Source organism: Manis javanica, chromosome 8, assembly GCF_040802235.1.
Source record: "Manis javanica isolate MJ-LG chromosome 8, MJ_LKY, whole genome shotgun sequence".
Lineage (NCBI taxonomy): Eukaryota > Metazoa > Chordata > Mammalia > Pholidota > Manidae > Manis > Manis javanica.
The window spans coordinates 21,993,766-22,016,700 of record NC_133163.1 but is presented as its reverse complement, the minus strand read 5'-3'; the positions used below and the strand labels follow the sequence as shown (position 1 = coordinate 22,016,700).

Genomic DNA, 22,935 nt, shown 5'->3' with positions numbered 1-22,935 from the left:
TGACCTTCATAACTTAAACAGCAATAAAACTGGAATAATGATACTCAAATATTAGACAACTGGCAGCATAGTCCAGTAATCCTTGTGAGAAGTGAAACAAATAAATGTGAGCTCTGTAATTGCTCCCTTCTTGGAGATATAAAGTCAGCCTTTACCAATTAAAACAGAGAAAGGGACAGAGACAGAAATAGCCCTGTGCCAATCAGACTTAATAGAAAGAGTTCCTAATACATGGGAACCAGATAGAGTCCTTAGAAGTGGGGTTAAATTAGCCTTAGACTAAAGGCTGACTTTACATCTTTCCTAATGATACTTAAAAGCAAGCCTCAAAAGGATCAGGATAATTTAAAGTAATATAACTGCAATCCAGAACAAAGCCAAACAGTATTAACATATGAAACAATTCAGCACCCAAGTACATAAAATTCACAATGCTGACATGCAGTAAAAAAATCACTGGACATGCAACTATGTGGGAAACTGTGACCCATTTTCAGAAGAAAAATGAATTAATAGAACTATATCCAGAAATGAGAAGATGAGAGGATTAGTAGACAAGGATATTAAAATAGCTACTATAAATATGCTTAATATGTTCAAGAAGATAAAGGGTAAACCATGAGCATGATGACAGAAATGGAATATACAAAGAAGAACCAAATCAAACCATCTCTAACATGAATAATGCACTGGGTGGACTAACAACGAAGGAAAAAAATAAACCAGTGAACTTTTAGACAAAGCAATAGAAAATATCCATAAGAAAAAAGACTAAAATATGAACAAAGCATAAGTGACTGTGTGACATATCAAGTGATAAAACATATAAGGGGAGAATACTCAAAAAAATAATAGCAAAAATTTTCCAAATTTAATGAAAACTACAAACCCACAAATCCCAGAAGCTTAACACAACCCAAGCAAAACAGACATGAAGAAAATTAGTATAACTCATATCATAATAAAATGACCAAAAAACAAATAATAAAGAGAAAATCTTAAAAACATTCAGTGAAAAAGGCATTACTTATAAAAGATAGAAGGTAAATATTACACAACACTTCTTAAGAGAAACTATGTTAGCAAGAAGGCAGTGAAGTGACATTTTCAAAGTATTGAAACAAAAAAAACCCCCTATCAATCAAGAATTCTACACCCGGCAAAAATACATATCAAAAATGAAGGTTTAATTTAAGATTTCTCCAGACCAAAAAAAAAAAAAAAAAATTCAATAATTTATCACTAGAATTTCTTCAGGCAGAAGGAAAAGGGTACCTTATAGATGTTTCAATCTAGACAAATACATGGAAAGCACCAGAAATGATAATATGGAAATAGAAAAAAAAAACCTCTCATTTGCACTTAAGAAAATCGCTTTGGAGCACAATTCACTGTTCAAATTAATAATAATGTAGCATGTACTTTATATGTAGATGCAAGATGTACCATAAAGAGGACAGGGAGAGAGAAGTACACTGGAGTATGATTCTTCAATATATGTGTAGTTATGTGATATTATTGGAAGGAAGACTGATAAGTTAAAGATGCATATTATAAACCCTAGGAACAACCACTTTTTTTTTAAGTATACCTAGTAAGTCAATAGTAGAGATAAATCATGACATTTAATTAATCCAAAAAAGTTGGAAAACAAGGTATAATAGAAAAGATAACAATCATTTTCTATAGTTTTCTAAATAGAAAGGCAGATGTAAATCCGATCATATCAATAATTACATTAATTATAAATGGTGATAGTACTACTCTTGAGAAAGGAAAAAAAATTGCCAAGAATCAGTGTTTCCATAAGAAAGGATAAACAAATAACAGTGTACAATAAAAGTGCATTGAGGCATGGTTTTAACACTCATTTCTCTTTGAACCAAAGATAACCATGAGGCATTATATTTATGGACCTTCTCTGAAGCAAGAACATACAAATAGAAGCCTATTTGTACAGACATAAAGGCGGAAAGCTACTTCATGTGGTTAAATCCAGGGAGAATTGTAGGGTGGGAAGGTGAACCAGGCTGAAGGGAAGGGGGGATCTTGTTAAATGCATATTTCCAAGCCTCATCATAAGTGATGGATTCAGTAGGTCTGGGTTTGTGCCTGCATCTTTATTAGGAATCTACAAATAATCACACTGCAGGGACACTGAATCACATTTGAGGGACACTGGTGGAACAGAGAACAGGATCATAAATCTATAATCAGACTGCCTGGGTTTGAATCTCAATTCCACCCATCACTACCTTAGCACCAGTCACTTAATTTCAGTTTAATGATGTGCATATGGGAGTATTTGTAATCATTGATTCCTTCATTTAAAGCACCTAGCATAGTGCCTAGCATAGTCATCTATTAATGTTAACAATTGTTGTTATGTATATTTCTGAATAATTTAGATTTTTATATGGATGGCAGTAGGGCATTACCCAGTATGATGACAAGCCATATTGGAGGGTAAGGAAAAAGGGAAAATCATTGAGCTTATCCTGTCTTTAATTAACCTTTTGTATTCATCCTAAATTTTTTTATATTAATTTTTATTTTTTAAAATATTGTATTATTTTTTATTCATAGTGGTGGGCAGCTTTGGTACCAAAGTTTAGTGCCTCACCCTAGTTCCAGCTCTGTGTCACTTGGTAAGTAAAAGAGGTGGGAAAGAGGCTTATTCCTATGATTTCATAGCTCACTGATCAAATATTGTGGAGATACAGGTGTGGCCTCACCCTCTGAAAGAATGGAAGATAATAACATCCTGAGAGTGAGGTGCTTTTCCACTACTCAGCGCATTTCCAACCTTCTTTCAAATACCCAGCTTTCCTAAAAGTATATCTAGAAGTAATTCAGTTTGCTAAAAAGTTATTTTTACAACTGATTATAAAAATGTTTCACCTTCAAAATGCCCTCAAGCAAGGATGGCAATGTGGTACCACTCACTTGCGCTCAGTTTGTGTCAGGTATTGTTCTAAGCACTCCACACTCCACATCTAGAAATGACTTAATTCTCACAACAGTCCTATGAGATAAGTACCACTTTTATCCCCATTTTCATAGAGGAAGAAACTGAGGTTCTTTAAGGGTACATGACTTTCCCAACATCGCACAACTGGAAAGTGGCAGAGTCAGGACATAAAATGAGGCCTTCTGAGAGGTCTCACTCTTAACCATCACACTCCATGGCCTTTCACCCCCAAACATAGGAAACAGAGATCCCAGAAACTACAGGATGTCACTAGGCAGCAAATACTACGGGACCCTTCAACTCCTGCTTTTTATGTCCCCAGAGTTAAATCACTGCCCTATATTGACAAGTATTATGGGTGGATAACCACATCAACAGCTGGTTCCACCGCCTAAATAATCTGAAATATAAAGGAACAGTCTCAGTGATTTATAGTTAAATTGGATGTTCATTGGCAGAAGGAGATACGCAACACACACACACCTCCTTGGAGTGCATGTGGGAATTCATTTCACTTGTCAAGAGAGATTTGTGTGAAAGGAAGAAAACTTGGAGCTCTTAGGCATGTACCCTCTTTTTCTCATTATGATATCTTCACTGTCATGAAGGCCTCTGACAGCATGTCAGTTTGGAGAATGGTATCTCTGTTAAAAGCTTGATGAGTACATCTTATTTTTAATGGTAATTCCTGCTTGCAGATAATCCTCGTCAAGTGATGTTTACATAAGATACGGAGAAATGACAGGATAAAAATAGTGACTATGAAATTCTCCACAGGCCATAAACAGTTTTAACTTTTGGCAAAAGGACTTTATTATTTACATACTCAGACAAATACAGGTCACACTCTCCTCAGATTATTAATGTCCCTCTGCAAATAACTGGCACACAGAGTGTGTAAACATACTGAACCAACAGAATCCCTTCCTGTGTCTTAATTAAATTCTAGCAATCTTGCTCAGAGTCTTGTATGTTTGGTTTATCTTAGGATCATCATTAATATATATCAATAATATTGCAGAGATGACTTCTTGCCTTCTTTTTTAAAAAACAAATATGGTCAGAAGTTGTTTATTCCCACTGATGAATAATGTCTAACTCTAAAGTCTCAAGACTCCAATCCCCCACCATCCTGTCCATAAACTTCAAATAACATTAACTGAAATGCCATAACCTTAGTAAAGAACAAAGTGGCAGATTCTGTAACTGAAGTAAGGGGTGCACTGGCTTACATTAAAACAGTTATTTCTCTGTCAAATCCTCACGGCAAGAACAGAATCTCAGTTCAACATTTTTAGGCCAAGTGAAGCATCATGTTTATAAATAAAGCCTTCAGTCCTTTTCCTCTCTGAGCAGTAAATTCTTTGCAACCTCTGGCATTTGCAGTATTAACATTTGTCTGATTTAGTTGCAGAACAAAGGCACTCTGTGATGGAAAAAGAAGCATTTCTGCACTCACCCATGTCCCAACACATTCCTAAAACACAGGTGTCCTAGGGGCCCTGTGGTAGGTGAAATAATGACTCACAAAATATGTCCACATCCTTATCCTTGGAAGCTGTAAATATGTGACCTTAGATGGGAAAAGGAACTTTGCAGATGTTATTAAGGTTAAAGACCTTCAGGTGATGAAATTACCCTATATTATCCAGATGGGCCCAACCTAATCACATGGGTGTTTAAAACTGGAGAACTTTTCTTTACTGGATTTAGAGTCAAAGAGATTTGAGTACAGAAAAATGGCTGCAGAGATGCAATGTTGCTGGCTTTAAAGATGAAGGAAGGGGCCACATGCTCAGGAACAGGGACACTATAGAAGCTGAAAAAGACAAGAAAACGAGATTGTCCCCTACAGCCCAGGAATGCAGTCATGCCAACATCTTGATTTTAGCCCAGTGACACCCTGATACCTGTATCATACTTCCAACCTGCAGAACTGTAATAAATTTGTGTTTCAAGCCACTATGTTTGTAGTCATTTGTTACAGGAGCAACAGGAAACTAATGTAAAATATTTTCAGGTTAATGAACAACTCAATGAACTTCACAAAGAATATCGTTTTACCTTTATAACAGATATTTTTAGCATTTATTCTTAACAGAGGAAATGTACTTGATTGTTGATTTTATGTGTCAAATTGACTAGCCCCAGGGTGCCCAGATTAAACATTATTTCTGGATGTATCTGCAAGGGTGTTACCTGATGAGATTAGCACTTGAACTGGTAGACTCAGTAATGTGTGATGGCCCTCCTAAATGTGGATGACATCATACAATCCACTGAGGGCCTGTGTAGAGCAAGACGTGGAGGCAGGAGTAATTTGCCCCTTTTGCTTCCTGCCTGCCTGAGTTGGGACACCTCATCTCACCTTCTCCTGGCCCTCACAGTGGGTTTCACACCAGTAGCTTCCCCAGTTCTCAGTCCTTCACACTCAGAATGAATTACGCCATGGACTTTCCTGTGTCTCCAGCTTATAGAGGCATATTGTGGGACTTCTCAGCTTCCATGATCTTGTGGGCTGACTCAATTCCTCTTAATAAATACATATATTAAGCTATATACATATATCTTACTAGTTCTATTTCTCTGGAGACACTAATACATGAACTTCCTTCTCATTACACAGAACCATGTATGCTATTAGTACATAAAGAGTTCATTAATCTTCTATTTCCCAGGAAATAAGGTCAAAGAGTGTTCTTGGGTACTAAAACAAAAACCACATGGACCTCAAAATTCAACAATCTCTCATGTATCTTTAAGATATAAGACCTCCAGAATTTCCTAACAGTTGGCAACTTCTAATTTCTCTGAAATCTGGGTTTTGCCATCAAAATGAGGATAGGAAGTGTGGTTGAGGCAGAGAGGTAAGTGACCTAGGCCTGGCTCATGGGCAATTTCCTTAAAGCACTAGAGTCTCACACATACCTGGCAGATCAATTTTTTATTTAGCCATTCCTTAAGCAAATACTAATTATGCATCTATAATGTTCCAGGCACTGTGTTAGGTGCTGGGGATGCGGTGGTGAGCACGACAGGTAATTGTTTCATCTCATAAGCCGGAATTTAGAGTTCTTACAGAACACTGAGAGTTCAGGACAATGAGAACTTTTCTACAGCTCATGAGCACCGCCTGGGACTTTTGCTCCAAAGCATAAACAGATGCGACTTAGTAACTCTTGAGACTCGTATCATCCCCCAGGTACTTCTAGCTCTGCATCTGAACCCATTCCTTACCAACAAGAGCAGGACCTTAGGTGTCTTACAACTTCATTCTCTGCTCTCCAAAATGCTGTTCTTGCACACAAACTAAGTAAACCATTTAACCTGGTTGTTCTTAATTTTAGTGTGCACAAGAAGCACCTGAGGTGCTTGTTTAAGTCATAAGTTCTGGGCTTTCGTCAAGATAGTCTGTTTCACCGGGTATGACATTTGATCCAAGAGTCAGAATTTTAAACAAATATTTCAGATGAAATCTGCTGAAATAACTGAAGACTGTACTTTGACAAACACTGATTTAACTGCTACATTTTTCATATCCACAAAGCTATTATTATAAAAGAATGTTATTACCTTTAAAAAAATAAATTTTTATTCTAAATCTTTGAAATTTCTATTCATGTTGAGGAGAAAAGTCACACAAACAATGACTCACCCAGAATTCTATGATATAGAGATAACCACTGTTAACATTTGGTAGCTCTTCTCCAATCTTTTTCCCAAGTGAATTACTAAATATTTGAAGTTTTGCTGTATATGAGCCCTGAATCTTTCCAATTTCTAGCAAATATTAAGTTACCCATATAATTAAATCATTCAAAAATTCAAAGCTTTTCATTAGTCTTCTTTTAGGTTTTTAGTAAATTTGATGAGTTTTCTTTATGCAAATTCTATACATTTCATAATAACTTAGATATTTTCAAATTTTGTGACTACACACTATGGGAGAATATATTTGTAAATGACATATCTGACAAGGGGTTAACATCCAAAATATATAAAGAACTCATATGCCTCAACACCCAAAAAGCAAATAATCCTATTAAAAAACGGGTGGAGGATATGAACAGACAATTCTCCAAGAAGAAATTCAGATGGCCAAGAGGCACATGAAAAAATGCTCCACATTGCTAATTATCAGGGAAATGCAAATTAAAACCACAATGAGATATCACCTCACACCAGTAAGGATTGCTAGCATTGAAAAGACTAAGAACAACAAATGCTGGCAAGGATGCAGAGAAAGGGGAACCCTCCTACACTGCTGGTGGGAATGTAAGCTAGTTCAACCATTGTGGAAAGCAATATGGAGGTTCCTCAAAAAACTAAAAATAGAAATACCATTTGACCCAGGAATCCCACTCCTTGGAATTTACCCAAAAAATACAACTTCTCAGATTCAAAAAGACATATGCACCCCTATGTTTATTGCAGCACTATTTACAATAGCCAAGATATGGCAGTAACCTCAGTGTCCATCAGTAGATGAACGGATAAAGAAGAGGTGGTACATATGCACAATGGAATACTATTCAGCCATAAGAAAGAAACAAATCCTACCATTTGCAACAACGTGAATGGAGCTGGAGTATATTATGCTCAGTGAAATAAGCCAGGCGGAGAAAGACAATTGCCAAATGATTGCACTCATCTGTGGAGTATAAGAGCAAAGAAAACCTGAAGGAATAAAACAGCAGCAGACCCACAGAACCCAAGAATGGACTAACAGTTGCCAAAGAGAAAGGGACTGGTGGGGGTGGGTGGGAAGGGAGGGAGAAGGGGGAAAAAGGGGCATTACGATTAGCACATATAATGTAGCAGGGGGTGCACAGGGAAGGCAGTAAGGCACAGAGAAGACAAGTAGTGATTCTATAGCATCTTACTATGCTGATGGGATAGTAACTGTAATGGGGTATGTGGTGGGGACTTGACACTGGGGGGAATATAGTAACCACAATGTTGCTCATGTAATTGTATATTAATGGTACCAAAATAAAAATAATAAAAAATAAAAATATAAAAATATAAAAAAATTGTTTCTATTATGTGTTCATATTTTTAAATACAAATGTGAGAAACACTAATTCTTATGTATTTAAGTTGCAAAACAGATACCTTATTTTGTCTTGTTAGTTCTAACAACTTTTAAGTTGATTCTTTTTAGATTTCTATATGATCTGCAAATGATTTCATCTCCTCCTTTCCAATATTTATAATTCATTGATTACCCTTACATTGCATCTATTACAATTTTCAAATCAATACTAAATAATTAGTAATAACTGATGTAATTACTTTGCTTCTGACTTTGACATTATTTTAGTCTTTCATCATTAAATATCACATTTTTCATTTAGTACTGACCAATAGTTCCTGTACCTGTTTATTACTCCACTACTTAACTGTCACAAGTCAAGTCCATGTCACGCTGAAGGAAGGGCCCAGAAGCCTGTGGGTCCCCACAAGCAAAGAAAAGCCTTCTTTGCAAAATCCCTTTAATTCTTATTAGGTCAATCAGTCCCTTCTCTACCAGACCGTAATAAGTTCTTTAATAAAATTCTTTAGGGCATTTAGACCTGGTGTTCAGTTTTAATAAGGGGTTCCCCTTCTTGTGTCTCCTTAAAAAAGTAGAACAGAGAATAAGATGAAAAAGTCAGACCATGTTACTATATGGAAGAACACCATCATTCTCATAAAAACTTCAACACAAAGACAAAACAAAAAGAGTGGAGGATAAAAAGAAAGCATTTAAAAGCTGGTAGGCAATAGCAAATGGTCTAACTTAACTATTACTAAAATCCAAGAAGGAGAAGAGGGAGACAATACAGCATTAAAAATCTTTAGAGACAATGACTAACACTTTTCTAAACTAATTAAAGACAATAAGCCACAGATTTGATAAGCTCAGGAAATTTCATATTGGATAAATATGAAAGCACATGCCTACACACATCAAGGTCAAACTGATGAAAAGCAAAGAAAAAATCTTGAATACAGCCAGAAACAAAAGGAATGTACATACAGATAGAAAGATAAGAATTACAACAGACATTTTATTAGAAATAAATAATGAACTGCTGACCCAGAATTCTATACTCAGTGAAAATATCTTCAATAATGAAGGGAAGGTTGAGTCTTTTTCATATAAACTAAAGTTGAAATAATCGTCAGCAGATGTGTACTCAAAATTGTTTAAAGAAATTTCATCAAAAGAAGTATGGTACCAATATAAATATTGATCATACACAGAAAAATTAAGACCAGGAGAAAGTGTTTTAAAAGTATGCTATAGAATATACATTGTTCTTATTTTAATTGCTCTAACAATTAACTGTCTAAAACAAAAATAATGTCCTTCAGGATTTATGACATATAGAAATAAAATGTATGAAACAATATCACAAACTATGGGAGAGAGGAAATGAAAGTATATTGTTGAAGGTTTCTTACACTATACGTTAAATACATTAAGTAGCATAATATATTTTCAATGTCAAACATTATTTAAAGATATATATTTAAACCCTAGCACAATCTTGAAAAAAAATGTAAAAGGTATAACTAATAAACCATTAGTGGAGATAAAACTGAATCAAAAGGACAAAAAGAGGAGAAGGGGAACTAAAAATTGATGAGGCAAATAGAAGAGAACTAGCAATATGGTAAATCTAAGCATGTTCATTATTATATTACATATAAATGGTCTAAACACCTCAATTTAAAGGCAAAGATTGTTAGACTGGGTTTTTTTAAAGCAAGATACAATTATATTCTATCTGTAAGAATACCCTTTACCTATAAAGACATAGACAGGTAAATAGTAAAATGTGAAAAGATACACCATGCAGACACAAATCAAAAGAAAGTTAAAATGGCTACAATATCAGACAGACTTCAGTACAAATAATATTACCAGGAATATATAGGGACATTTCATAATGAAATAACAACTGTAAATGTGATTGCACCTAAAAGCAGAACTTTACAATGCATATCGGCATATTGAGTTATTTGAATTATTGCAGAAAAAAAGAAAACCTCTTTAACTTAGCTTTAGTATGTCCCAAATTTGTTTGAAAATTGTTATTGGCTTTTCTGATATAAGACTAGCAATACTCTAAGAATAAATGTTTAAAGAATGTCCTTTAGCAAATACTTTCCTAAATCACAACATAACTTCATTTTTCCCCTCCTTTAAAAAGTAGATGGTTTTCTATTTGTTATGAAATGACACCCAAGCTCTGTAGTCTAGATGCAAGGCCTTTCATGGTCAGGCTTCAACCTTTCTTTTGAGCCTTGTCTTTATTACACTCCCCATCCCCAGTCCACCAAACCATTCATGAATCAGCCACTCTGTACTAGGTTTCATGACTCAAAGTACCTTGTACTTTCCTACTGCTCATCTCGCTGTTTCCCCTGTGTTCACTGTTTAATTCCATCTGTTCTTCCATATCCAGCCCTAATATAGCATTATCTATGATGAGATACCAGTCATTTATTCAGAAAACATTAATTAAATACCTACTAAGTACTAGGGACTGGGTCTATTCCAAGGTGGCTCCAGTTGGAAATAATTCTCCTTTCCACAATAATCCAGTAACAAGCTTTGTCTATGTTACATATTTGCTTATATTTTACATGTTATCAAAAACTGTTCCTCAAACACAGGCACCCTCTTGCTTAAAGTTTACATATGTTATTCTCTCTCCTAGACTGCTTCCCTCTCAGATATCTGTATGGCCTAACTATTCAAGGTGCTGACTTAAATGGGAACTTCTCAATGACGCTTTCTCTCACCTTTCTTTAAAACTGTACCTCCCCTTCTCCATTTCTTATTATGTTTTTCTCCATAATATTTATCATGTATTATAATGTAAATTTTACAGATTTTGTGTGTAAGCTCCACAATCACAGGAATTTTCATCTATCTCACCTAGTGTTGTATGCTTACTGCCAAGAACAAGAACTGCCACTTAGTAACTGTGATGGCCCATTTCATGCATCACATTGGGTCAGCTACAGTAACTAGGCACTGGAAGAGCAGTCTAGAAGTCACTGAGAAGACATTTTTTTTACAAGAAATTAACATTTAAATCTGTAGAACTTAAGTAGATGACCCTCCATAATATAAGTGGGCCTCGTCTAATCAGCTGAAGGCCTTAAGAGGAAAAAAACTGAGATCCCAAAGGAAGAGGGGATTCTGCCCTCAGACTGCATTTGAGCAGCAGTATTGGCTCTTTTCTGGGTCTCCAACCTGCTGTCCTGCCCACAGACTTGCCTGGCCCCACAAGCTTGTGAGCCAATTACTTAAAATAAATCTCCATATATATCTAGATAGATATTTCTCTCGATACATATGGATATAGATATTTATATTTATCTATGCCTCTATGTCTCTATCTGTCCATAGAAAGATACAGGTACATCCTACTGGTTCTCTCTGGAGAACCCTAAAAGTAGGCATTCAGTAAATACTTAGAGTGAATAAATGATTTATCATTAGTTATTTATAGCTTAAATTCTAAGCTCCTTAAACTATAAGCTCTCTAAGCTCTCTAACTTTTCCTTCTATTTGTTCTGTGCCTAACATCATTATACATTCATTCAACATATATTTGTTGATTACCTACCTAGTACCCAGGGTTGGGTCCATGCCACATACATGCCTTGTACTTTCCTACCTCTCTGGCTTTAACCCCTGCCCTTGCCTCATTCACTTATTTAATCCCACCTATCCTTCAAAATCCAGTTCAAATATGACATCTTCTATGAATAAGAAGCCATTCTTCTATTCAGCAAATATTCATTGTCTACTATGTACCAAGTACTAGGTGATGTTTGTTGAATAAACATAGGAGCTTCTAAGAAGACAGAGTTACATAAGTAGAATTGGAGTAAGAGAAACATATTCATTAAAGTTAAACTTGTTAGAGAATCTTCATGTTAATAGGATCACAAACAACAAAAATACATAGATCAATTGTCCAGTATCAACTGAATCTCTGAAATGTAGTCAGCCAAAGGACCACAGGACTGAAGCATTTAGTATAGGAAAGTAGCACATTCATGGAAAATCAAAAGGTCAGGTAAATGCAGACAGTGAAGAGCGGACAAGTTCAAAGATGAGTACAGCCAGTTGGGGGGTAATAAAGAAGGAAAATGGTAAAGGGTTTTCAAAGGAACATCATTTTCACACATCATCCATATTTTCATCATCCATCAAAGGTGATTAGTGCAGACTAAGCGTCAGCACTAGCAAACTCAAAGTTTACATATATGAGGTAAAAAGTAGTCTTCCTGGCTCCTGCCTTGCATTGAAATGATTTATGAGGCTAATAGAGATTGACAGATTGAAAAGGTCACTTGTCCAGTGAGCCCACCACACCTCGTCTTGCTTCCATGTCATAATAAAGCTCACTTGCAGAACCTGTCTGAGAGCATATCTATATGCAGTGGATGCTCCAGGAACTGAAAGGTCATTTGGGACCTGAGTGCTCCCGGTCATGTGTGGGCAGCTCCTCGTCTCCCCTCACTTGCATATTTTTGTATTTAAAGGCACAGCAGGTGAATTTCTATCTCTTGCTCAGCCTGTCAGCCTGGGTCTGAATCATGAATTATATTTTTCCATTTTACAGTCAGGAAAAATCTCCTCTTCAATGATAATAAAATCAGTGGACCAGATTCTGTCCTTTCTTCCTAATGCATGAATCCTGCTCAAGTCAGCAGAACTTAAGGGCATGCAGCTTTGGGCAGAAAGTATTCCAAGTTTTTTTCTCTGCTAGATTTTTATTACCTGACAACTTTCTGATTCCTTTGGATTGCACAATAAGGGAAGGGTGGCCCAGTTTGGGTAAAAGAAAAAATGACCCAAACCACTGACCTAAATCCTGCCTTTGAAATTTAAAATTACATTTACTAAGAAGGAAAATAGTTTTTTGAGTGTGGGTGGTTTTCTTTTTTAAAACCCATTTTCAAATGTTGACCTCCCGAATGTTATCATACCAGTTTGGATTGGAAAACAGAAGGGTAGGTAAACATTTTTTTTTAAGCTTGGTGGGAGGAGGTCATCCTTTCTGAATTCATTATCTCCAAAGAAGCAGGAAATACCAAGAACTTTTTTTTTCAATTTCCTGCTTACATTGCCAGATTTGACTGCAAAAGAAAATCGTCCAATTTTGTGAAATATGGAGACTTGGGTCCTCCTTCCTTCAGAAGTGAACTCAGTGGTGAAGAAGCAAAGGTAGGAAAGCTTTGCTGGGCAGGGGATGGAAGACAGAGGTGAGGAAGTCTCTTCTTTTGTGCAAATAAAAGGGCCATATGCATAGTGGCCACATAGATGACAGCCCATGTGGTTTGATATAATGATTCAAAGGCTATCCCACCATAAGCCTCATAGCTCTTCTCTTATACCTGAGGGGCCTACTGAAGTCATTCTTTTCAGATAAGATGCCACCTCCAGAAGTACTCTGAAATATCACCTGGGATATAGGACTCTCACACATTGTAACCATGTACCCAATTATTCATCAATTCCCTATCTGGGTTTAGAGCCCTGATCAAATGGAATACAACACAGGAAAATTTTTATAAGACAGGAGGAATAGATTGGATGATGGAGGAAAGAAAGATTTGGAGCAAAGCTCTCTGTCCATTAATACTCACTCCACTGTGTTGTCATTCTTTGTATACATAACTAGTCCTTGACCTAAATTGATCTCCTTGAAACTAGGGTCCTTGCCTCATTTATTTTTATTTCTTCAGCAACTAGAAGGGCCTGATAACATAGGAGCCATTCAACATAGTGCTCTGATTTGACAGTCCTGGACTTGAATTCAAATTCTACCAATTACAAGCTATGTGACTTTGTGTAAGACATTGCATCTCATTAAACCTAATCTATAAGATGGGTATAATAATTCCTTCCTCCAAACATTCTTCTGAGGATTAAGAAAGATATACTTTTAATCTCAAATGCTTTTTAAAATGCTTTTCACAATGCTTGGCACAGAGCTTGCACTTAAAAAAACTAATCATCATACATTCAAAAAGTTTGTTGAATAAATGAATGACCAATCAACTAATTAAAAATTAACAAAGGAGCAGCAGTAGTATATGAACACTTGGTCACAGGAAGATACTTACAGGGTTCCGGCCAGGAATGCCTAGATGAAGCCATTAACTTTGATCTTTCTTCGTTCTCAGCACGTTTTCAAAAACTCATCACATTTGGTGGGACACTTGAATAGAATAAAAGTCAACAGTGCTAAATCATTTAGAATTACAATGTTTCACAATGTTGACACCATCGACTGTTCATCTTTCAGCCCCTTGCAGCTGCTTAAGTAAAACTATGGATGTGCTCTCTTACATCGTTATAGTCACCACATGTCCCAGTAGACATGTAGTCTTTCTTTCTCTTTCACGCTGACATTATGTTAATTGGGCCTCTGACCTAATTCCAATCATATTATACGTCATGCTACAACATAAAAATAAGAGAGAGCTTCCTATGTACTCAGCACATTTACTTCACAAAATCAAATCACTTAATTCTCATGATTCTATGTAAGTACTGCCTATGTTGAAATGACCATTATCATCTTCATTTTACAGATGAGGAAAGTAAGGCAGGTGGAATCAAACAACTTGGCAAAGGTCACAGAGATGGCAAGAGCTGCAGTAGGTAGATACTCAAACCCAGATGGTCAACTCCAGAGTTCTTAACAACTATGTTTATGTGCCACAAAACCTAACACCAGCTGCCTTTACATGCACTATCACATCAGTATTTGTGTATCACATGGTGGCTAAATGAATTTTTCACTTTGGTGGAAATATGGCTGTGTATCTGGGGAGGTTCTTCATACATAGTATGAGATCTACTGGCAGAGTCAGAGGGAAGGTAGTCATCTGGGCCAGACCTGTGCACCTGTAGATCTATCCGTGGCATACACCAAGTGACTGCTCTCAGGAATTTTGCTCACACATATTTTCATATTTGTTCATGATCTGGTTAATATAGCTGCCCACTTTGATTTGTTGTCCTTGCATTGATTATATCTGATGTTAAGATTCATTAATAGCATCCATTGTCCATTTTCTACACAATCAGGATTCAGGAACTCCTTCTAACTGAAAGTTTTAAAACCATTGCAACTGTACACTGCATCATTGCAATTTGTATTGAAATAAAATATTAGTTCTGTCCTAGAAGAGGCAGATTGGGTTTCACATTTATTAAAATTTGTAAAACAGGCCAAGGACTTTGGGGAGCTCAACACTGTTATTGTTAGGATCTTTACCATTGCAAGCTCTCTCTCTCCTCAGTTGGAATCGGCATGAGCAGAAACAGAGAACTGGTAAGCTCCTTGGAGAGCTACAGTTGAAAAGTTCTTAAATAAATAGTCCTTAGAATGCTTTTTATTTTGCATGTCACTTTTCCTCTCTTGAGCTGCCCAGGCTGACTCATTCATCTCCTCCAGTTCTAACTCAGAAGAGACTGTGGCCCTTGTAAACAAGAAGTGCTCCCACCTTGGCAGACAGAGAAAATGGGCATCTGATTGGTTCTTCTCCACTCATATAACCAGTAGTCCAGAAAATCACATACAGATAGAACCTTCATAATGACTGGAGAGTGCCAATTCAAAAATAATCTTCACCCTTAAAGCCCATTAATGTCATCAAATATATTGGGAACTGAATTTCCAGTTACAGTAAGTACTGTAGAACTGTACACCTGTTGAGAAGCTTCAAGTATCTTCATGCTGCAGCCAAGGAATGGTGACTGGTCTAGAAGAAAGTCCTCAGACTGACACCCCTCTTACAACTACATGCCACTCATGAGAACCAGCTAGATAATTGGCACCAGGTAAACAAAGCCAGGGGAGAATAACACCAGTCCAAGTCACCATCATCTCTTACCTGAACTATTGTAATACCTTCTCTGCCATCATTCTTGCCCACCCGAAATCTTTATCTTCATATAGACCAGGGTTAGTTTTATAAATGTTATATCAGATTATACCCCTGCCCCATGTAAGACTTTCAATAGATTCCTAATGCACAAAGAGAAAAAAAAAAAAAACAAATTCTTTAGGATGACCTACAAGATCTGTGAGAAAAAAATCTGTTCTCCCTGAGCTTCTGGTGGTTCTCACAACCTTTGCCATTTCTTGGCTTGTAGAAACATCACCCCAATTGTTGCCCTCACCTTTATATGGCGTTTTCCCTGTGTATGTGCCCTAATTTCCTCTTTTTATAAGGGCATCAGTCATGCTGGATTAGAGCCTAGCCTATTTCTGTGTGACCTCACTATACCTCCAATGACACTATTTCCAAATAAGGTAACATTCCAAGGTCCTGGAGGTTAGGACTTCAATGTATGAATTTAGGGTGGACAGAATTCAACTCATAACAACCCTAAATAAAAGAATAAATAAAAAGCTCTTCTTTAAGACTGCTCCACCTTTTAGATCTTAAGAGCTGCTTGTTTTTGCTGTGCTGGAGTTGAAAGTTGCAAAAAAAAAAAGTGGAATTATGCATTCTACAACTTTTCTAATGAAAGCACCATGGTGTAGCCAAGAAAACACTATTGCAGGAGTCATAAATCCCTGTCACAGTCTTATACGTCTGGTAACATCTGATTCAGCTAATTTTACTGAGACTATCAGTGAGTTTCCTCATATATAAAAGGCAAGGTCAACTTTCATGATCACTAATATCTCAATCCGTCCCAGGAGGAAGGAAAAAATTATTTCTGGTAGGCAGAATTTTTAAATGACCCCCATGACCTGCACCTTCTGGTGTTAGCCCTGTGATAGTTACCTTGCATAAAAGGAATTTTGCATTGTAATTAAGATTACTTGTCAGTTGACTTTACCACAGGGAGATTATCCAGGTGGGCCTCCGTATGCTTACCCCATGAGCCCTCTAAAAACAGACTGTTCTCCAATTAGTAGCTGAAAAGAAAGTCAGAGAGATTGTATAAGAGATTCTTGCAAGGGAGGCTCTCCAATGCAAAGATGGAGGGTGGACTGGGACAGGGACCCAAGAGTGGACTCCAAGAGCTGAGAGAGGTGTCTGGCCAATGACCAGCAACACAGCAGGGGCCTCAGTCCTACAACAGCAAGACACTAAATTCTGCAAACCTGATGAGCTTAGAAGCAGATTCTTGTGCAGAAACTCCAGAACACCCAACTTTTTGAGACGCTAAACAGAGAACCCCATCAAGCCCACTTGGAAACTGACCTATAGAGCCATGAAGTACAAATGGGTATTGTCTCAGGACAGTCATTAAGCAGTAGTATGTTACATGGCAACACAAAATGGCTACATTATTACATGATGGAGAGAAAAGGAAGAGAGAAACCAGGAGGAAAGGGAATTGGAAATGGAGTGGAGAAAGGAACTAAGCAAAAACTGAGGAAGACAGGGAACTGGGGGAAGAAGGGAGGGAAGGCATAAAGACAGAAGGAAATAAGATAAATGAAATTTCCCTTGAATAGTTCTACTGGGTCAGAGCTGAAAGGTCCTGATATTTGTTTCTTTGCCTGTCCTGTTTGCATGGAGCAGGGATAGTAACTCTCTGAAGCAAATGCCATTTTGTACAGCTAAATGGAAATCATGATCAGTAGTAGCTAGGAAGAGACCATCTCATAAAATAGAAGGGAAATCATGTGCTTTTTGCACACGTAAGGAAAGACTAGAGGAAAAGGAGAGAGAAGGAAAGAAATGCAGGGAGGATGAAAGAAGGAGAGGAAAGACAGAGTGGGAAGGAAGGCAAGGTGGGGGAGGAGAGAGAGAAATGGCAAAGGAAAAATGTCTTTTAGAGGAATATAAAATTCTGTACTGAACACTGGACTAATGTGTGTCAGACAGGAGCACAGTCATATCAAACTTCTCTTGAAGTTCTCCAGGAGCAATAGAAAAATTGCCACGTCCTTTCTGCCTTTTCAGACTTTTTAAGCTTCACTAGTTGCCTGCCTAGTCAAACAGCCTCCAATGCCATCCAAGGAAGCTAAAGCTCCACAACCATGACACTAAAAAAAAAAAATGTCTTTACCTCATGTAGGTATTTCTGAATCCAGCAATTATGAAAACACAAAATCACATCTGTTTGAAAGAGATGGGTAAGCCAATAGCAATGTTAAACATTTCCAATAAAATTCAGTAATTGAAAATAAGTTTTATTAGGAAAACATTATTTCTAGACTTTCCCTCAGCAAGGCAGAGAAATTACTCTGACACAGTCAAATCCCATGGGGATTTTTTTTCCTGTGTCTTTAATGGTCCTACAACTCCTTTATAGTATGTGGGGATATTTTGCCCATGTTCAATGCCCAGTGACCAACATCAGCGTGTTGAAACAAAAACACAAAGACCAACCTGGTGTAGCATTTACAGTAAAAAGCATTAATAAGAGAGCCAAAGTAGCCAGGCAATTAAAACAAAAAGCACCAAAAAAGAAAATGAGCAAACTCTGTATAGAAACAGCAAGTTTCATGTAAGAATTCTTTTTTAATTGAGCTATTAATAAACATTAAAAATCAAGAGTTGAATACACAGGACAAAGTTCAGCTATACAAGCTGACATCCAAATAATGAGTAAGAAAAAAGGAGATACTCATCTAGCAACTTCTGTTCTGTGATCCAAGGAAAAGCAACTCTTATTTTCTTTGTCTGTGATGACCAGTATTATTTGTAAAGCATTTTCAACAAGTTGGTTAAATAAGATCCTTTTTTTCCAGCAAGAGCTGAAGGACTTCTAATGGAAATATGCTTTAATAGTTCCTCTTGCTGTGCTCAGGAAATTCTACATGATTATTGACATTATTTCTTACATAGATGATGGCTATGTAATTGTCTATTCTCTGTCTTGTGGCCTTGGGAAGACTGTGGATGTGATGGTTGACGACCAGCCAAACCCCAAGACTTCAAGTGACCCAAAGAGTTGTTTATGCCAATCTCAGGGAGGAAAAGTACTACATAATTGCAAAATAACATATTTAGATGAGGGATCAGCAGACTTTTTCTGCAAAGGGTCATAGAGTAAATATTGTAGGATTTGTGGACCATATAGTCTTTGCCATAACTACTCCGATTGTAGTGTGAAAGCAGCCCCAGACAATATGCAGAAGAATGAGTGTGGCTATGTTCCAATAAAACCTTATGAATGAAATTCGACTTTTTTACAGTTTTCATGTGATAAAATATTATTCTTATTTAGATCTCCTTCAAACACTTAAAAATGTGAAAACCATTCTTAGCTCATATTCATACAGAAACAGGGCTCAAACGGCCAGGCCATGTTGTTCATTTATGTGTTTGCAAAATCCATCACATGATTATACTTTTAGATTGAATACCTAATGAAAACATGACAGAAGTCGGTTAAAGTTCTATACAATAGATACCAGATTCCCACTACTGAATTTTTTGGAATATTAATAAAAGTTCATCTTTTCTAATATCCTGTAACTCTATGTACTAGGAGCTTTTAGAGCTTCTAGTCTATGAAGAAAACACAATACAGAAAATCTGAAAGTCCCAAATAATTTGACTACTTATCAAAGGCAATTTTTTTTTTGGACACTGAAATACTGTGTAATGTCATAAAACCCTGAGGTTTGCCAGCAGACAGAAATTATCTTATGATTATTTGATGCTATTTAGTTGGCTGAGAAATGATCTCGGAATTATTTGGTGATTTATCACGGCAATAACATAATTACAGATGACCTGTAGTCGACATGTGCCCTGCCCTTCATCCGCTGATACCAGTGAGAGAATTAAATGGATAAATCCACAGAATCAAGTTAAGGTTGACTCTAATTGCAGGCCCTGGGGATAGCTCTAGTGGGAATTTTAATGCAGCTAATACTGTTATTCACACAGTGTGATTCATAGTTCAAGGCAACACTTCCCTGTCAGTGAAGCACTATTTGTATGTGTGTAAGTTGTTCAATGCAAGTATTCTTCAAATTAATGCAAAATATGATGCTTGCTGAAGAGCTGTCTAAGCTAGTTCAGTCCTATCAATCAATTAATCAGTAAGTATTTGTCAACTCTGTGATTTACGCAAAACTTCAAGAAATTCTCTTTATGTCTGCTTTCCCTTACACACCAATGCAAGTTATCTCTTACAGCTCAGGGGATTTGGCCATCACTTTCCCCAAATTTTCATTTTTTTCCCCTTACAACATAATTGAATTTAAGTTTTAGAGATATGCTTAAGGCCCAGTACCAAAAAACAATATGATCCCAGTATCTCAAAAAGAAGATAAATCCTAGCTTTTCAGGACCTTCCATTCTCAGTAGGTAAACGTAACTTCTTGGCTACAGAGAACAAATACCATCACCTCTGTCTTTAACTTATCTCTGATTTATAGTCCTCCCTTCACTGTCATTTACTGCCTTCCTCTTCCTTTTCTGCCTTTCTTTTATAGTCCCCAGTTTTTCTTTTTCCTTTTCATATTTTCTAATCTTCCTTCCTTCCTACCAGCACTGACTGGCTGTCAGGCCATGCGCTCAGCACCAGAAATGCAAAGATGAATGAGACACAAATGGACGAGATAGTTGCAGGCATAAGATGCACAAAGAATAAGATATAGCATGGAGCTCGGTCTATTCCCCTAAGCCTGAGGCCCTATATGCCTCATTGTCAAGAGAGCCTAAGCTTTATTCCCAATCTCTAGAGTCTTAAAATTCTCCCTTTTTCTCAGCACCCTCCAATTTCAAATATAATTGTATTTCCTCAAACCAAAAATCAGTCTTCACTTTTACTTTCATGCTTTAATAAAATATTTCAAACATACTTAAAAATAGAGTAAAATAACAAGTCATTCACCACCTAAATAAATATGTTAGTGTTTTGTCTTATTCAGCACTTTTAAAAAAAGAAAGAAAGAAAGAAAGAAAATACTCCAAATACAGTTAAATTTTCTCTGTAGCTCTCTTTGGTTCTATTCTTACCTAACATTTCTGCTAAACCTTCTCCTTACCAAGTAACCACCATTCTGAATCCTTCCCATTCCTTGTTTTTATACATTCCTACCAATGTATGGGTCTGTGTAGTTTTTATTTTTTTATTTTGGTATCATTAACATACAATTACATGAGCAACATTGTGGTTACTAGATTCCCCCCATTATCAATTCCCCACAACATACCCCATTACAGTCACTGTCCAACAGTGTAGTAAGATGCTGTAGACATCTTAAATATAGATAGATAGATGAAAACATGACAGTAGTCAGTTAAAGTTCTGTATAATAGATACCAGATTTCCCACTACTGAATTTTAATATATATATATATATATATATATATATATCTTGTTTTCTCTATGCTATACTGCCTTCCCCATGCCCCACCCCCACATTATGTTCGCTAATCATAATGCCCCTTACTTCCCTTATCCCTCCCTCCCCACCCTTCCTCCACAGTTCCTTTCCCTTTGGTAACTGTTAGTCTGTTTTTGGGTTCTGTGAGTCTGCTCCTGTTCTGTTCCTTCAGTTTTTGCTTTGTTCTTATGCTCCACAGACAAGTGAGGGCATTTGGTACTTGTCTTTCTCTGCCTGGCTTATTTCACTGAGCATAATACCCTCTAGCTCCATCCATGTTGTTGCAAATGGTAGGATTTGTTTTCTTCTTATGGCTGAATAATATTCCATTGTGTATACGTACCATCTCTTCTTTATCCATTCATCTACTGATGGACACTTAGGTTGCTTCCATTTCTTGGCCATTGCAAATAGTGCTGCGATAAACATAGGGGTGCATGTGTTATTTTGAATCTGGGATCTTGTTATCATTGGGTAAATTTCTAGGAGTGGAATTCCTGGGTCAAATGCTATTTCTTTTTTTTAGTTTTTGAGGAACTTCCATACTGCTTTCCACAATGGTCAAACTAATTTACATCCCACCAGCAGTGTAGGAGGGTTCCCCTGTCTCCACATTCTCACCAACATTTGTTGTTGTTTATCTTTTGAATGATGGCCATCCTTTCTGGTGTGAGGTGATATCTCATTGTGGTTTTAATTTGTAATTCTCTGATGATAACTGATGTGGAGCATCTTTTCATGTGCCTGTTGGCCATCTGAGTGTCTTTGAAGAAGTGTTTTTTCAGATCCTCTGCCCATTTTTTAATTGGATTATTTGCTTTTTGTTTCTTGAGGTGCATGAGCTCTTAATATATTTTGGATGTCAACCCTTTATCGGATCTGTCATTTATGAATATATTCTCCCATACAGTAGGATGCCTTTTTATTCTACTGATGGTGTCCTTTACTGTACAGAAGCTTTTTAGTTTGATATAGTCCCACTTGCTCATTTTGCTTTTGTTTCCCTTGCCTAGAGATATGTTCATGGAGAAGTTGCTCATGTTTATATTCAAGACAGTTTTGTCTATGTTTTCTTCTAAGAGTATTATGGTTCAAGACTTACATTCAGGTCTTTGATCCATTTAGAGTTTACTTTTGTGTATGGAGTTAGACAGTAATCCAGTTTCATTATCTTACATGTAGCTGCCCAGTTTTGCCAACACCAGCTGTTGAAGATGCTGTCATTTCCCCATTGCATATTCATGGCCCCTTTATCGTATATTAATTGACCATATGTGCTTGTGTTAATATATGGACTCTCTACTCTGTTCCACTGGTCTATGGGTCTGTTCTTGTGCCAGTACCAAACTGTCTTGATTACTGTGGCTTTGTAGTAGAGCTTGAAGTTAGGAAGCGAGATCCCCCCTGCTTTATTCTTCCTTCTCAGGATTGCTTTGGCTATTTGGGGTCTTTTGTCATTCCATATGAATTTTAGAGCTATCTTTTCCAGTTTGTTGAAGAATGCTGTTGGTGTTTTGATAGGTATTGCATTGAATCTGTAGATTGCTTTAGGCATGATGGCCATTTTGACAATATTAATTCTTCCTACCCAAGAGCATGGGATGAATTTCCATTATTGGTGTC

At 36.8% G+C, this 22,935-nt stretch overlaps 1 protein-coding gene across 4 annotated transcripts in view; it reads right to left on the bottom strand.

Moving 5' to 3' along the window:
• DIO2 (iodothyronine deiodinase 2) overlaps positions 1-22,935 on the bottom strand; it is a 227,482-nt gene that overhangs the window by 104,964 nt on the left and 99,583 nt on the right. For 3 of the 4 annotated variants that reach the window (XM_073242035.1, XM_073242033.1, XM_073242030.1), the window contains exon 3: positions 14,114-14,208. The exons of the other annotated variant lie outside the window; for it this stretch is intronic. The gene's annotated coding sequence lies outside the window, so the exon portion shown is untranslated. The remainder of the gene's footprint in view (positions 1-14,113; positions 14,209-22,935) is intronic. 4 annotated transcript variants of the gene reach the window in all.